The sequence below is a fragment of the Ranitomeya imitator genome, chromosome 4 (assembly GCF_032444005.1).
Source record: "Ranitomeya imitator isolate aRanImi1 chromosome 4, aRanImi1.pri, whole genome shotgun sequence".
In the NCBI taxonomy this organism is placed as follows: Eukaryota; Metazoa; Chordata; class Amphibia; order Anura; family Dendrobatidae; genus Ranitomeya; species Ranitomeya imitator.
The window spans coordinates 245,017,070-245,033,297 of NC_091285.1; positions in this window are offsets into that span (position 1 = coordinate 245,017,070).

Below are 16,228 nucleotides of genomic sequence, written 5' to 3' on the forward strand. Positions count from 1 at the left end.
GCCTCAACGAACAACTGAGCTTTGTGTCTTTTCTATAGTTCATTAGTGTTGGGTTAGTCTAGTGCTCTGGTTTTTTGGATTTTAATTTGTGTGTGTTTTATGTTTAATTGTAGTACCTGTATTACACGTATCCATCTTCAGTATTGTCTATTCTTCGGGACGTGGTATGGGACATCTGGACATCCTCACAGCAACAGATCCTGATGGACGGAAAGGATTGGAAACGGACTTAATCAGAAATTGCGAATGTTTATGTTCTATCTGCTGCCTTATGGGTGTTGTATGAGAGCAGAAACATAGTGACTATATAGAGTTGGTTCACTACTTATTATATATGTGTATATTCTGGATTTTTTATTCTTATTTTCATTTTTCTGATTTTATATTTTTTTCATTTTTTTATTTTTTTCATTTTTTTATTTATTTTTTATTTATTTTTATTTCTTTTTTATTTCTTTTTTTCTTCATTATTATTATTTTCATTTTTCACTATTTTTCACTATTTTTGTATTGTTGTATATACATGGACCGATGCAACAATGAGTACACTATTGGTCCCTTATTTAAATGATAATGTATATGCACTGCATACACATATATTTATTCCCACATTTTGACACTGGCTATTGGGAGACTTACACCTCTTGATCGGTATACTAACTGTCCTATATGTGGTCGTAGGGAAGCTAGAGGTGGGACTGCATTTTCCCATTCTACTTTCTAATTTTATGGCTATACACTTGGGTCATTTATATTGCACACTGTGCCCTGCTGTGTTTGCAGCATATTATGATATAGGGCCCACCAGAGAAAATCATTCTTGGGGCCCACTATGTAGCTACATAGAAATAGATACAAGACCACCAATTGTGCGGTAAAAAGCGCTAATATCAGGGTATAATATAAGGTAGTTCACGTCTTAATAATGTAGCAAGGGTTGGGGTAGCCCCCACACAGAATATAATGTAGCCCCCTCATAAAATATAATGCAGTCCCCTCTCATAGAATATAATGCAGCACCCCACAAAATATAATGCAACCCTCTCAGGTATGACGCAGTCCCCACCATAGAATATAATGTAGCACCCCATAGGGTATAATGCAGCCCCCCCATATAGTATAATGCCACCCACCACAGAATATAATGTAGTCCCGAGAGAATGCAGTTCCACCACAGAATATAATGCAGCCCCCCCATAGACTATACTGTAGCCCCCTCATATAGTATGATGTAGCCCCCATAATATTATGTAGTCCCCTGAGAGAATAATGCAGCCCCACCACAGAATATAATGCAGCCCCCCATAGAGTATACTGTAACCCCTCATATAGTATGATGTAGCCCCCCATAATATAATGTAGTACCTTAAGTATAATGCAGTCCCCCCACAGAATATAATGTAGCCCCCCAGGGCCGTATTTAGAGTTTCTGCTGCCCTAGGCACTTTTAGTGCTGCCTCCCCCTTTTGTGCGTATGACACTATCAGCAGTGACTTTGGCAAGAATCGCTGATGTGAAAGTCGCCTTTTGCAGCAGATCGGGCAGTTTTTCTGCATCTGCCGCGTAACGGATCACTTACGGCAACACTGCATTCGGCCTCATTCATTCCCTATGGGATTTGCGGCACTTGCCGTGAGCTGGCAAATGCGGTACCATACGTCCCAACTTTTGAAGAAGGGAAGGAGGCATAAAGTTTGCGGCGTGCGTAGTGCGCCGCGGTAAATTTTAGGCCACGCCTCTGACCAGACCCATTTCACAACTAGTCACACCCATATCCACGTCCCAACCGCAGCCATTTAGCACTGCTGATCACACTGTTTTATATACAATAATTATAAGCAAACAAAAATATGGCCACGCAGTGCTCCATACTGTATAATGGCCACACATGATGCTCAATACTGTATAACGGCCACCACACATGATGCTCCATAATGTATAATGGCCACACATGATGCTGCATACTGTATAATGGCCACCCACAGTTCTTCATACTGTATAATGGCCACACATGATGCTCCATAGTGTATAATGGCCACACATTGCTCCATACTGTATAATGGCCAGACAGTGCTCCATACTGTATAATGATCCCACATAATGCTCAATACACTATAATGGTGACAAATGATGCTCCATACTGTATAACGGCCACACATGATGCTGCATACTGTATAATGGCCACACATGATGCTCCATACTGTATAACGGCCACACATGATGCTCCATACTGTATAACGGCCACACATGATGCTCCATACTGTATATTCCCCCCTGTATGGCTTAGATTCCCCCCTGTATGGCTTAGATTCCCCCCTGCATGGCTTAGATTCCCCCCTGCATGGCTTAGATTCCCCCCTGCATGGCTTAGATTCCCCCCTGCATGGCTTAGATTCCCCCCTGTATGGCTTATATTCCCCCCTGCATGGCTTATATTCCCCCTGCATGTCTTATATTCCCCCCTGCATGGCTTATATTCCCCCCTGTATGGCTTATATTCCCCCCTGCATGGCTTATATTCCCCCCTGCATGGCTTATATTCCCCCCTGCATGGCTTATATTCCCCCCTGTATGGCTTATATTCCCCCCTGCATGGCGGCTTATCTCTCTGCACCAGCACCCGCTCCTGCTCCTGCTCGGCGCGCTGGCTTATGTCCTCCTTCATCCCCCCGTCCCTCCGTCCCTCATACTCACCTGTCCCACTGCACGGCCGTGCCGACATCCCTCGCGCTCTGTCCCGACTCCAGGCGGCGGCGCCGGTGCAGCACCTTCTTCCTGCTTGAGCGGTCATGTGACACCGTTCATTAAGATCATGAATATGCGCATATTCATGATCTTAATGAGCGGTGTCACGTGACCGCTCGTTCAGGACGAGCTGCAGTGCAGACGCCGAGACCATCGCTGGAGCAGGGTGAGTATTCAAGGCGGGCGGCGAGCGGCGGGCGGCGGGGGGGGGGGGGGGCCTGGAGCGGGGGGTGGGCCTGGAGCGGGGGGGGGGCCTGTCAGCAGGTGTCAGTGCCAGGGCCCACCGGAGGATCCTCCGGTTCCCCGGTGGGCCAGTCCGAGCCTGGGTACGGCGGAGACACGGGACTCAGATGGGCAGGAATGGCGGAGACACGGAGCACTAACACAGGGCTGGAATGGCGGAGACACAAAGCAGGTAAGCCAGAGACACAGGGCACAGACACAGGGCAGGTATGACAGAGACACGGAGCACAGACACAGGACAGGTATGGTGGAGACACAGAGCACAGACACAGGAAAAGAACTAGAACTGGGAAGGCTGGGTATATGATAGGACCTCAGGAGTAGGACACAGACAAACATGATGCTGCAAAAAAGAAGACAAAAAGTAATAAAGCTAGGAAAACAGGACTAGATGCTGGTCAAGTATAGTAGGAGCAAATGGCAGGAGAGGCAGAGATATGGGACCGATATGGCTGGGACACAGGGCAGGTACGGCGGAGACACAGGGCAGGAATGGCAGAGACACGAAGCACTAACACAAGGCTGGAATGGCGGAGACACAAAGCAGGTAAGCCACAGACACAGGGCAGATACAGTATGGCGGAGACGCGGAGCACAGTCACAGGGCAGGTATGGCGGAGACACAGGACAGATCTGGCTGGAACACAGGGCCGGAACGGCGGAGACACGGAGCACAGGACAGGTATGGCGGAGACACAGAGCACTGGCACAGGGCAGGTATGGCGGAGACACAAAACAGGTAAGCCAGAGACATGGGGCACAGACACAGGGCAGGTATGGCGGAGACACGGAGCACAGACACAGGACAGGTATGGTGGAGACACGGAGCACAGACACAGGACAGATATGGCGGAGACACGGAGCACTGGCACAGGGCAGGTATGGCGGAGACACAGGACAGGTCTGGCTGGAACACAGGGCCAAAACAGCAGAGACACGGAGCATAGGACAGGTATGGCGGAGACACAGAGCACTGGCACAGGGCAGGTATAGTGGAGACACGGGACAGGTATGGCTGGAACACAGGGCCGGAAGAGCAGAAACACGGAGCACAGGACAGGCATGACGGAGACACAGAGCACTGGCACAGGGCAGGTATGGCGGAGACACAAAACAGGTAAGCCAGAGACATGAGGCACAGACACAGGACAGGTATGGCGGAGATATGGAGCACAGAGACACAGGAGCCTGAAGAAAATAGGTACGCTGACAGCAAAGTACAGTGTAAACCTAAGAAGCACACGCATCTTACCTGGGAAGACGCCGGGAAGAAATACCCGATGGGCGCCGCGATGTTGGGGTGGAGCCATAGGGTCGCGACCTCCCAGGGAGCCCTGTGGCGCAGGAGACGCAACTGCACATGCACGAAGAAATGACACGCCGGGACCCAGCAAACAGAGAGGAAGGTCGGTGAGGGACAGAGTCGGGAGCGTGCTGAGGGAAGAGAGAAGGCGAGTAAGTATGTGCAGTCGTGACAGTACCCCCTTAATCCTCCTCTTTTTTAGTGCTATAGATAAATCTTTTCATGATAAGAGGAGCATTGATGTTTTCTCGGGGCTCCCACGACCTCTCCTAGGACCAAATCCCTCCCAATCAATCAAAAAAAAGGTTTTCCCCCTAATAACCTTCTTGGCAAGGATATCTTTTACATTAAAGACATCATCGGAAGTGCTAGGTTGAGGAGAGTGAGAGGGAGAAGAATGAAAATGAATAAACACTGCGGGTTTGAGAAGAGACACATGGAAGGCATTGGGAATTTGTAATGAAGCAGGTAGTCTCAATTTGTAGGATACGTCATTAATGCGACTTAAGATAGGAAAGGGACCAATTAAACGGAGTCCTAGTTTGTGAGAGGGAATCTTAAGTTTAACATAACGTGAAGAGAGCCAAACCTTATCACAGGGAAAATATGGTGGAGCGTCCAGACGCTTCTTATCGGCATACTTCTTCATTCTACAACTAACTCTTTCGAGAGCCTCTTTAGTATCCTTCCAGACTTTAGAGAATTCCACGGACAAGAAATCCGCTGCCGGTACACCCGAGGTGAGAGAAACTGGAAGAAGAATGCCAGGATGTTGACCAAAGACCACAAAGAAGGGAGACTTGGAAGAAGATTCACTGGGAAGATTGTTATAAGCGAACTCAACCCAAGGGAGAAGAGAAACCCAGTCATCCTGGTGAACATTGGAGAAATGTCGAAGGTATGTAGTTAGAATTTGATTAACTCTCTCCACTTGGCCGTTGGATTGTGGGTGGTACGCGGAAGAGAAATCCAGGTTGATCTTCATTAATCTGCAAAATGCTCTCCAAAAACGGGAGGTAAATTGGACCCCTCGGTCTGAGACAATATGTTGTGGAAAGCCATGAAGACGGAAGACTTGATGTAAAAAGATCTTCTCTAGCTCAGGAGCGGAAGGCAGACCTGGCAAAGCAACAAAGTCGGCCATCTTGGAAAACCGATCCATGACTACCAAGATGACAGTACAATTTGAAGAGCGGGGCAAATCGGTAACAAAGTCCATGGCGATATGGCTCCAAGGGACAGAAGGCACTGGCCGAGGATGCAGGAGTCCGGACGGAAGTTGTCTGGGAACCTTGTTCCTGGCACAGGAAGGACAAGAAGCTATGAACTCTGAGACATCTTGACGAAGAGATGGCCACCAATAGTGGCGAGAGATGAGAGAGTGTCTTCTTGACTCCAATATGTCCTGCAATCTTGGAGGAGTGTCCCCAACGCAAAACTCTCTCTTTGTCATGATCCAACACCAACGTCTTGCCAGGTGGTAGAGAGACCACCCACAGAGGGGCTAGAGTGACGATTCTAGCTGGATCGATGATATGTGCCAAAGACTTCTCTATGTCCAAAGGCTGAAAGGATCTAGAAAGAGCATCTGCCTTGACGTTCTTATTACTGGGTCGTAAATGAAGTTCAAAATCAAACCGTCCGAAGAATAAGGACCACCTAGCTTGCCGTGGATTGAGTCTCTGAGCTGACTGAACATAGGCTAAATTCTTGTGGTCCGTGTAAATGATGAAAGGATGAACGCCCCTTCAAGTAGATAACACCACTCCTCTAAAGGTACCTTCACACTAAGGCTACGTTCACATTAGCGTTCCGCTAATGTGCGTCGCTGTTGCGTCGGCGACGCAGCGGCGACGCGCCCCTATGTTTAACATGGGGGACGCGTGCGTTTTTTTTGGTGCGTTTTCCGACACGTGCGTCGTTTCCGACGCTAGCGTCGGACGCAAGAAAATGCAACAAGTTGCATTTTTCGTGCGTCCGATTTTCGTCAAAAAACGACGCACGCGTCGCAAAACGCAGCGTTTTTGCGTGCGTTTGCGCACGTTTTTTAGTGCGTCGTGCGTTGCGTCGCCGACGCAGCGGCGCGCAACGCTAATGTGAACGTAGCCTAAGCGACGCAGCAGCGATACCGACAACGATGTCGATCGCTGCAGCGTCGCTGTTTGGTCGCTGGAGAGCTGTCACACAGACCGCTCTCCAGCGACCAACGATGCCGGTAACCAGGGTAAACATCGGGTTACTAAGCGCAGGGCCGCGCTTAGTAACCCGATGTTTACCCTGGTTACCATCGTAAAAGTAAAAAAAACAAACACTACATACTTACCTTCAGCTGTCTGTCCTCCGGCGCTCTGCTTTCCTCTGCACTGTCAGCGCTGGTCAGCCGGAAAGCAGAGCGGTGACGTCACCGCTCTGCTTTCCGGCTGGCCGACGCTGACACAGGATGCAGGAGGAGTGCAGAGAAGCACAGCGCCGGGGACAGACAGCAGAAGGTAAGTATGTAGTGTTTGTTTTTTTTATTTTTACGATGGTAACCATGGTAAACATCGGGTTACTAAGCGCGGCCTTGCGCTTAGTAACCCGATGTTTACCCTGGTTACCAGTGAAGACATCGCTGAATTGGCGTCACACACGCCGATTCAGCGATGTCTGCAGGGAGTCCAGCGACGAAATAAAGTTCTGGACTTTCTGCAGCGACCAACGACATCACAGCAGGATCCTGATCGCTGCTGCGTGTCAAACACAACGATATCGCTAGCCAGGACGCTGCAACGTCACGGATCACTAGCGATATCGTTGTGAAGTTGTTTAGTGTGAAGGTACCTTAAAGGGACACTGTCACCTGAATTTGGAGGGAATAATCTTCAGCCATGGAGGCGGGGTTTTTGGGTGTTTGATTCACCCTTTCCTTACCCGCTGGCTGCATGCTGGCTGCAATATTGGATTGAAGTTCATTCTCTGTCCTCCGTAGTACATGCCTGCACAGGGCAATCTTGCCTTGCGCAGGAGTGTCCTATGGAGGACAGAGAATGAACTTCAATCCAATATTGCAGCCAGCATGCAGCCAGCGGGTAAGGAAAGGGTGAATCAAACACCCAAAAACCCCGCCTCCATGGCTGAAGATTGTTCCCTCCAAATTCAGGTGACAGTCTCCCTTTAAGGCTAACTTGATAGCCAGTAGTTCCTTATCTTCTATGGAATAATTCCATTCAGGGGAAGAGAAGGCTTTGGAGAAGAAGCCACAAGTAACTAAGTGGCCAGTGGAAGATCTTTGCAAGAGGACTGCACCAGCTCCGATGGAAGATGCGTCGACCTCGATGATAAATGGCCTATTGCATCAGGGCGATGAAGCACAGGAGCCGCAGCGAACTTTTGCGTTAAAGACTGGAACGCATCTTCAGCTTCTGAGGACCAAAGATTGGAGATGACTCCCTTGCGAACAAGAGCAGAAATAGGTTTGGCAATCGAAGAGAAATGAGGGATGAACTGTCTATAGCAATTAGCAAAGCCAAGAAAACATTGGATTGCTTTTATTCCAAGAGGACCAGGCCAGTTAAGAATAGCAGATACCTTCTCGGGATCCATCTCCAGACCGGACTTCGAAACAATGTAACCAAGGAAGGGCAGAGAGGACTGCTCGAAGACGCATTTCTCAAGCTTTGCAAAGAGATGATTCTCCCTTAGTCGTTGCAAAACCTGATAAACGTCTCGTCTATGGGTGGAAAGGTTTGGAGAGAAGATGAGAATGTCGTCAAGATAAACCACGACACTGGAGTAGAAGAGATCCCGGAATACATCGTTTACAAACTTTTGGAATACCGCTGGGGCGTTGCAGAGGCCAAACGGCATAACTAGATACTCATAGTGACCATCGCGAGTGTTGAATGCGGTCTTCCACTCATCTCCAGCACGAATTCGAACTAGATTGTATGCTCCACACAGATCCAGTTTGGTAAAAATCTGCGTTCCCCTCATGCAATTGAAGAGTTCAGGAATAAGTGGCAGTGGATATTTGTTCACCGTAATGTTGTTTAGCCCTATATAATCAATGCAGGGACGAAGAGAGCCATCCTATAGCTTTACGAAGAAGAAGCCTGCTCCGGCAGGAGAAGAGGACTTCCGAATAAAACACTTAGCAAGATTCTCTTGGATATTTTCCGACATGGCTTGCGTCTCAATAGGCGAGAGGGGATAGATCCTTCCTCTAGAAGGGGTAAAACCAGGAACGAGATCAATGGGACAATCGTAGGTTCGGTGCGGAGGAAGACTCTCAGCCTCTCTTTTGTCAAAAACATCCAAGAAAGAACTGTAGACAAAAGGTAAAGTGGAGGAGGAAGAAGAAGAGACACTCACAGGACGGACCGGCAGCAGACAACGTTCCAGACAGAACTCTCCCCAGCGCAAAATATTACCATTATGCCAATCAAAAAAGTGCTTGTGGTTCCGCAACCAAGGAAGACCAAGAAGTACAGGATGAGAAAGGCCGGCTAAAACATAAAATGCTCTTTTCTCCCTTTGCAAAGCCCCTACTTGAAGCTCCACCTCATGTGTAACTTGTGTAATGCTCTCCTGTAAAGGTTTACCTTCTACGGATGCAAGGATCAGAGGATTCTCCAAGGGCTTGATAGGAACAGAAAATTTAATGACCTCCGGGCCTAATAAAATTCCCTGCAGCACCCGAATCCACATAACCGTCTAAAAAAAAACCTTACCACTAATGTGCAATAAGACAGACAAAGTCAGAGGTAGAGAGGTATCACATACACCTAGGGAGGCCTCTCTTACCTGGCCTAGGAGGAGAAGTTTTCGGGATGTTCAGGACAGGTCCGCAACAGATGAGAGGCGCTCCCACAATAGAAGAATTACTTCGTTGTTCGGACATTCTGAGACGGTCGACTTGCATTGGTTCAGGAGCGGACGCCATGGACAATGTTCCGGATCGAGGACTGAATGGTCTACGAGTAGCAGGAGGAGGCCTAAGAAGTCTCCTCTCCCAGGCACGCTCCTGGAAATGAAGATCAATGCGGGTAGCCAGGGAAATCAAATCCTCCAAGACCGTTGGGGTGTCCCGACCGGCAAGCTCATCCTTTACACGCCCGGAGAGACCCCGCCAGAAGGCACCCACCAAAGCCTCATTATTCCAGCCTAAGTCAGAAGAGAGAGTATGAAACTGGATGGCGTATTGGCCTACAGTTAAGGACCCTTGATGGAGATTAAAGAGAGCCTCTGGCTCCCGAATCATCAAAAACACGACAAAAGGTCTCCAAGAACGCCATATAGCTAAGAATATGAGCGTGGGTATCTCGCTGCTGAGCCAACTCCTGCTGTAGGCCAGCTAATTGAGAGGCATTCCCAGGATCCGAAGACTGAAGCGAGGAAACACGAGTATCCATAGTCTTCATGAAGGACATAATACGGGTCTAATTCTCCCTTAAAAAGAACAGCTCTTTTTGTGTGGCTGAAGCTCCAGTGGGATCCATGGCCTGTGCTTACTGTTAGGATTCTGAACAGAACCCGAGAGTGGATCCTCTGGGTCGTGGCCCTAGAGCCCCCGAGGGTGAGCGGACCAGATGGAACCACCCCCAATACAGGGAGCGTTGGGAGCAGGCCCAAGGGGGATGGAGACACAACTGCTAGAGCCAAAGGGGTGACTACTAGTTAACGAAAAGGAGACAGAAGACAAACCGAAAAGAACTAGAACTGGGAAGGCTGGGTATATGATGGTACCTCAGAAGTAGGACACAGACAAACATGATGCTGCAAAAAAAGAAGACAAAAAGTAATAAAGCTAGGAAAACAGGACTAGATGCTGGTCAAGTATAGTAGGAGCAAATGGCAGGAGAGGCAGAGATATGGGACCGATATGGCTGGGACACAGGGCAGGTACGGCGGAGACACGGGGCTCAGACACAGGGCAGGAATGGCAGAGACACCGAGCACTAACACAGGGCTGGAATGGCAGAGACACAAAGCAGGTAAGCCAGAGACACGGGGCACAGACACAGGGCAGATACAGTATGGCGGAGACACGGAGCACAGTCACAGGGCAGGTATGGCGGAGACACAGGACAGGTCTGGCTGAAACACAGGGCCGGACCGGTGGAGACACGGAGCACAAGACAGGTATGGCGGAGATACGGAGCACAGAGACAGAGGAGGCTGAAGGAAATAGGTACGCTGACAGCAAAGTACACTGTAAACCTTAGAGGCACAGGTGTCTTACCTGGGAAGACGCCGGGAAGAAATACCTGATGGGTCCCAGCATGCTGGGGAGGAGCCATCGGGTTGCGACCTCCCAGGGAGCCCTGCGGCGCAGGAGACACAACTGCGCATGCGCGAAGAAACAACGCGCCGGGACCCAGCAAAGAGAGAGGAAGGTCGGCGAGGGACAGAGTTGGGAGCGCGCCGAGGGAAGAGAGAAGGGGGGTAAGTATGTGCGGTCATGACACAGCCCTATGCCCTAGACCAGAGGTCTCAAACTGTATTCCTCAAGGGCTGCAAACAGGTCATATTTTCAGGATTTCCTTGTACTGCACAGATGATAATTTAATCACCTACACATATAATGATTACAGCACCTTGTGCAATGCTAAGGGAATCTTGAAGACACGTATGGTTTGCGGCCCTCGAGGAATGCAGTTTGAGACCCCTGCCCTAGACCATCAGCCCGTGATGTCCTTTTCTCTGGCCGGGGCTCGCAGTGCAAAACAAGGTCACCGACCCTTCAATTGCTCCTGACTTTGCGAGCATGTGCAGCGTTCACTACTGAATGCTATGGCACATGCAATGAAGAATTGCATCCTGATGCATGCAAACATTAGGCCATACTTTGTGGGTGGAGTCAGTGCGCTCTCAGCTCCAGTCTCATCGAAAATGACAACAGCAGCGGCTGTCCGAGCCCCTCCTGTGATATATATGCCCTTGCGTCTCCTATAATGTATATGCCCTGGCACCTCCTGTAATGCATATGCCCCAGTCAAGCGTCTCGTGTAATATATGTTCCAGTCCCTGCGTCTCCTGTGCAAATTCTTTTCAAAATTCATCTCAAAGAGTTATTACGAGTAGCAATATAATCCGTACCACCTAACATCATACCCGTACTGTGTCCAGTTTTGGGCACCGGTGCTCAGGAAGGATATAATGGAACTAGAGAGAGTACAAAGGAGGGCAACAAAATTAATAAAGGGGATGGGAGAACTACAATACCCAGATAGATTAGCGAAATTAGGATTATTTAGTCTAGAAAAAAGACGACTGAGGGGCGATCTAATAACCATGTATAAGTATATAAGGGGACAATACAAATATCTCGCTGAGGATCTGTTTATACCAAGGAAGGTGACGGGCACAAGGGGGCATTCTTTGCGTCTGGAGGAGAGAAGGTTTTTCCACCAACATAGAAGAGGATTCTTTACTGTTAGGGCAGTGAGAATCTGGAATTGCTTGCCTGAGGAGGTGGTGATGGCGAACTCAGTCGAGGGGTTCAAGAGAGGCCTGGATGTCTTCCTGGAGCAGAACAATATTGTATCATACAATTATTAGGTTCTGTAGAAGGACGTAGATCTGGGTATTTATTATGATGGAATATAGGCTGAACTGGATGGACAAATGTCTTTTTTCGGCCTTACTAACTATGTTACTATGTTACTATGTACCAAGGAGAAGCAGCCCCAGCCATCGCGATAGGGGTAAATTAATTAAACATTTGATCAAATGTTGCAGGTTAAATTTCAAGTTGATAATTTTTTACGGCCCTCGAAGGACGTTAGAAATATCAAAATGTTTGGCAGCATGGTAGCTCAGTGGTCAGCCTTGCAGTGCTGCGGTCCTGGGTTCAAATCTCACAAAGGACAACATCTGCAAGGAGTTTGTATGTTCCCCCTGTGATTGTGTGGATTTACTCCGGGTTCTCTAGTTTCCTCCCACATTCAAAAGACAGACAGACAGGGAATCTAGATTGTGAGCCCCAATGGGGACAGTGATGATGGTATCTATAAAGTGCTGTGGAATAAGATAACGCTATATAAGCAAAGCATAATAAATAATAAATAAATGGCCCTTGGCAGAAAAAAAGGTTCCCCACCCCTGCCTTGGTCATGTTATCCCCTGAAAACCAACAGACAGTTACTAAACATATTTTATAATGCAACCTGCATTTATTTATTTATTTTCCCATTCCAAAAAGTGCATTAAATGTTTTGTAAGCTAAAAGCTATAAAACTCACCAATATACTTCAGTCAGGGCCGCCATCAGGGCATTACTGCCCTGATTGGCGTATGGGGCCTGATGAGTAGAGGGGGCCCGCATCGAGCCCCGTCTTTTCTGCTCATCAGGCCCCAGCAGCAGGATTCTGCCGATGCAGTAACTGAACCTGCGTCCGAGACGCAGGTGCAGGTAAACTCTATTGCCGTGCGGGCCCACACGGCAATAGTTAAATGCCGCCAGCCAATTGGAGGCTGGCAGCGGACTACAGTGTGCATGTTGCCAGCGTATGACGTCATGTCATTCGCCGGCAAGTCAGCGCTTGAAATGCCTGAAGTGAACATCGCCACAGGAACGTGGCCAGGTAAGGAGAAAGTTTTTATTTTTACTGCAATATGTTTCGACGGCAGGACGGAGACACATGGACTATGTGTCTCCATCGGAGACACCGGGCAGAATGGAGACATGGGGAAGGATGGAGACACAGGGCAGGATGGAGACACGGGGCAGGATGGAGACATAGGGCAGGATGGAGACACGGGGCAGGATGGAGACACGGGGCAGAATGGAGACACGGAGAAGGATGGAGACACGGGGCAGAATGGAGACAAGGGGACAGAATGAAGACACAGGGCAGGATGGAGACATGGGGCAGAATGGAGACATGGGGCAGAATGGATACATGGGGCAGAATGGAGACACGGGGCAGGATGGAGACATGGGGCAAGATGGACAGACAGAGCAGGATGGAGACACAAGGTGCAGGATGGAGACATAGTGCAGGATGGAGACACATGGGGCAGGAATATGTGGCAGGATAGAGACGATGGAGATTTCTGGGGCAGGTTGATGGGGCAGGATCATGGGGCAGATGGGGCTGGATCATGGGACAGATGAGGTAGGATCATGAAACAGATGGGGCAGTACTCTTACAAGATCCAATAATCAACAAGGGTAAATATAACAGCTTACTTAAAAAAACTATTAAAAAATAATAACCTTTATTCGTGTAATACAATAAAAGCACACAATCAAGATATCCCCTGAATAGAATTGCCTCAATACTCTGGGCTATGAGATGCTAGTGGGAACCAACAATTCACCTCCTCTAGTCTCTTGGATTTACTAATATATTATCTACCTAGTAAATAACCACCCCTGCTTAAAAAGATAGATGCAGAGGTAAACTCAATCTAACACCTCACATAAAGAACCAATATCACCCAAGGTCAATTACTTTATACAAAAGGTGACATAGTTGTGCTGACATATAGTGACACTCTCACTCATAAAATGTGTAGAAATGAGTGTTCCAACCCTAGATATCAATCTGTCTGGATGCCTACCTAGATGCGGAGGTTGGCACCCTAAGAACACCAAGAATGGCGCCTCTGCTCTTGCAATGTCTGTCCCTTATCTCCCGATTTCACCCTATAAGAATACAGTCAGAAACAGAGGTCCAGATGGCCTGTACTGTCCAAATGATGATGTACTTGAATACTGTATATTAGATATATACAACCAACAAAAGGGTCTAGATATGTAAATGTGGAGAAATAAAGGAAGACAGTGCACTCAATCTTTGCCACTCATAACCAATGCATATATAGATTGCCTTGCGCAGGCATGTACTACGGAGGACAGAGAATGAACTTCAATCCAATATTGCGGCCAGCATGCAGCCAGCGTGTAAGGAAAGGGTAAATCAAACACCCGAAAACTCCGCCCATATAACCCAAAACCGGTCCCGCCAAATTCAGGTGACAGGTTCCGTTTAATTTACGCAGGGCTAACATGGTGCTGAACTAGAACAACATACTCAAACAATAATTAATTAACAAATCCCATAGATATAATTGCACACCAGAGTCACCACACAAAAAGCTTTCCAAGATATAGTCAGATAGTCCATAAGGGCACAATTGTCCCAATAATGTTTGTATACTTATCTGCTGGAATGTGGTGCCGCATATAGGCGGCTGAGGATCATGATCCTATGACTCCTCAAATGAAAAAAACTCTTGACATGTTTCCCCCACACATACGGGTTCATCAGGAGAGATTCATAGTAGCATGGCAGTGGAGAGTTGTCCATAAGATGGGGCCGGATCATGGGACAGATGGGGCAGGATGGAATATCACATGGGGGCAGAATGGATACTCCTGAGGGCAGGATGGGAGAACATATGGGGCCAGGATTGGAGGACATATCGCTAAGCCAGGAATGAGACACTTGGGGGCCAGGATGGGGAATATTATTACCATTGGGGCTAATTAAGGGATATTATTAGTGCAGTGATGTATTTATCTTTATTTTTTTGAGGATACTGTTTTAAATGGGGGGGGGGCGCGCGGTCCTGTTACTATGCACAGCGACACTATGTCGCCTATTTTTCTTCATCTGGTGTAGTGTAGAAGTTGGGAAAAATAGTAATGTGTTCGGCAAGCGGTGCTCTACATAACTGTGTTATTTTCTGCAGAGAAGAGCCCTGGCGGGAAGAAGTCATGGCGGTCTGTGGTGGATGAAGATGAAAATTGAAGATGAATGACTTCACCTAGAGCCGTCACTGGTGAGTCAGTGTGTTACCCGTACACTCACACTATACACTGTATACTATATAAAGAGGCCCTGTGTATGTTACACCCGGTCTGTTTCCTGTACCTCCAAGGGGTCTCCGTCGGGACTCCAGCTATGTGCCGGATCTACGCTGTCTGGATGCAGCCTCTGCCCCTCCTTCCTCTCCTGCTTCCTGGTGTGCAGCCAGCAGGTTCCCAGGAAGAGCTCTTAGGTCGCACGCGCGCTCACTCCCGGTCTCTTAAAGAGACAGTATGCATTTTCCAAAAGTTGCCTCTAACCAATAGCACGTGGTTGGCTACTATTTCTAGCCCCTCCACCATAGGGAGGGCGCCGGACCAACAAGTATCCACTGTTGCTAACTTCCGGTTCCTGTTTACATGCGCTTCTGTTTCTAAAGTATCTGCCAAGTACTCCGCTTACACTGTCTGTCTCCACAGATCCTCTGCTACCTTTTACCCGGATATTCTGTACTACATCCGCACTATCTACGCTGGACTCATCTAGTCCCGCCAGTCTACCTGCCACTCTTCTGGACTACGCCAGTACTCCCGGTTCCAGCTTCTACTCGAACACCCAGTATCTTCCGGTCAGCTGTGCAGCATCCGCTAACCCTGCTGGTCCATCTGTTCCGCTGGGACAATAGCCACTAGTACGGGGTCTAACTGAAGGTAGCACCCGTGTCCTCCAGGCATTCCATTCTGTCCCTGTTCGAGGGGACTTACTACTGGTGTCTGGGGCTCACGCAGCAACGCCCCATTCGGAGCCCCCCGGACCGTGGTCTAGTGGTTCCACATTTAACCTCATTAAATACGAATGTGAACTTCTACATCTGTGTCTCCATTTCCGTTTGTTACAGATTGCTCCGGCCATGGAACCCGCTGGGTCCCAGAAATCACCAGCCATGGAGTTACGTCAGTAGGTCTCCCATCTGAGGGAGCAACAGGACAAAATCATGTCTTTCCTGCACAATGTTTCTGCTCGCATGGATAGTTTGGCATCTCCAACTGCACCTTCTCCTGCCACCATTGTTCATGTATCTAACTGCACAGCAAGTAAGGATTCTTGCTTGGCGACTCTCACCCGCTTCCGAGGTGACCCGTTTTGTGTCGAGGGTTCATAAATCAGTGCACACTGCACTTTGCACTGCTGGGCCATAGGT